This window comes from Limulus polyphemus, unplaced genomic scaffold, assembly GCF_000517525.1.
Source record: "Limulus polyphemus unplaced genomic scaffold, Limulus_polyphemus-2.1.2 Scaffold3816, whole genome shotgun sequence".
NCBI classification, from domain to species: domain Eukaryota; kingdom Metazoa; phylum Arthropoda; class Merostomata; order Xiphosura; family Limulidae; genus Limulus; species Limulus polyphemus.
This window is the reverse complement of record NW_013669426.1, coordinates 35947-37851: the sequence shown is the minus strand read 5'-3', so window position 1 is coordinate 37851 and position 1905 is coordinate 35947. Positions and strand designations below refer to the sequence as shown.

Here is a 1905-nt window from a genome sequence, read left to right as displayed (position 1 = left end):
CACACACACACACACACACATAAGCTCGAAACAGAATCGTAAATTACCTGGAACTCTTCATTCATTGCCACAGGCTTCCTCTGCCAGGCTTATATACTAAAAAAGAGGGCTTCTTGAACAAACTCGGGCCTCATATGTTACCAGCGTCACGTGACTTCCGCTGTCGTAACAATACTTTTTTTTAAATATGAAAATAACATTAAAGATTTACTTTCAAATGAAATCTAACTCAGCATAACACAATGAAGATACAAAAATTTGACAATGCTTGATGATTTCACCTTTACTGTTAACTACAGCGATTAGATTAAACAAGCCTGAAACCAACAGTTTAATTAGATCTTTTAAACCCTGTGCCACATACAACAAGGTTAAACACTGGCAAGACAATGTAAAAAAAAAAAGCTTCAAGAACTTGCACTGAAAGCTGAAACCGAGCCATTGATATACCTGAGAAATCTGAAGTGTGAGAAAAATATTACAATCTTTCAGCAGTCGTGTCCCAGTCTTAACATACTATTAGCCTTTATCTTTGTGTCAGTAACTTTTAAATAATTCATTCCCTTTATAATACAGCTTCTCAATCTCATGAAATACAAGACTGTTTAAGTTTCAAAATTAAATATGAAAAAATGTGTGTAAAATAAAATATAAAGTAATATCAAGATTTATCAGGTAATGAAGAAACTTAAAAACAGCTACAATGTAACTTGTAACACTTGAACTTTTTAAACAGAATCATATTCATTTTAATTACAAGTTTGGCATATAAAATGTAAAAATATTTACTTTAAATACAAGTTAAGTTTTAAAATCACTGGTATTACAAGTCGGATGTTAGAGAGAGTTTCTTAACTGTGGATTCTTCTGATAAACTTTGGTACTAAAGTTGTGTGCCAGGATAGTTTTGTTCATCACTTATCTTCCCCATCACACAAAACAGAGGGTGATACACAACTTCCATTTGCAGTCTGAATCACAACCACTAGATTGAAAAGATTAAATTAAACAAATAAAGTTTTTAATTGGATGTGCAATTGCAAATAAACTCTCATATCAAAAATAGAGATTGTTTCAAGTGACAGTAGTAATGGGTTTGACTAATTCACTCATGCAATGAGGTGGTAAGAAAGTATCATTTGCACTTGTGTTGATAATTACATTTAACTACAGTGAACATTATTAAAGCTAGTCAAGAAACGTCTGTAAGTCCAATATCTTAGAGGCTTGGCATGGCCAGGTGGTTAGGGCGCTCGACTCGTAATCTGAGGATCGCGGGTTCAAATCCCTGTCCCACCAAACATGCTCGCCCTTTCAGCTGTGGGGGGTGTTTAATGTGACAATCAATCCCACCATTCGTTGGTAAAAGGGTAGCCCAACAGTTGGCGGTGGGTGGTAATGACTAGCTGCCTTCCCTCTAGTCTTACACTACTAAATTAGGGACGGCTAGCGCAGATAGCCCTCGTGTAGCTTTACGCGAAATTCAAAAACAAACAAAACAATATGTGGAAAATAAAATAAATAAAAAAGGGAAAAGATTGGGGGGATGGGTGGAGAGACAATAGAATCAGCAAATGATAAATGTTCTTAGAAATATATGGAAAATATGAATATTTTATTTTAAAAGCGCTGGATAAACGGGTGGATCAAACGAAGTTGATTTCTAACTTCAGTCAATGAAAAGTGTAATTGGAGGTTTTTGCTTACTAAAAATATCGATCTTTATCCATTATTTCTTTACGGCTTATTTTTGGATTTTATTTTTGTTAAAATAAAAAACCGAATATTTATCTACCTGTCGAATAGGTGGATTTGCCTGTCGTATGCAATAGTGACCACCAACACAAGCACCACTGTTGTGCATACGACAGGTATTATTATCTTCAACTGCCGATAGAGGTCGCC

General features: G+C 34.9%; 1 long non-coding RNA gene across 1 annotated transcript in view; it reads right to left on the bottom strand.

The window, feature by feature from the left end:
* LOC111088458 overlaps window positions 1-550 on the bottom strand; it is a 4230-nt gene extending 3680 nt beyond the window's left edge. The window contains exon 1 of the long non-coding RNA XR_002612980.1: window positions 48-550. This is a non-coding gene — a long non-coding RNA (uncharacterized LOC111088458). The remainder of the gene's footprint in view (window positions 1-47) is intronic.
* Between the last annotated feature and the right edge of the window lie 1355 nt (window positions 551-1905).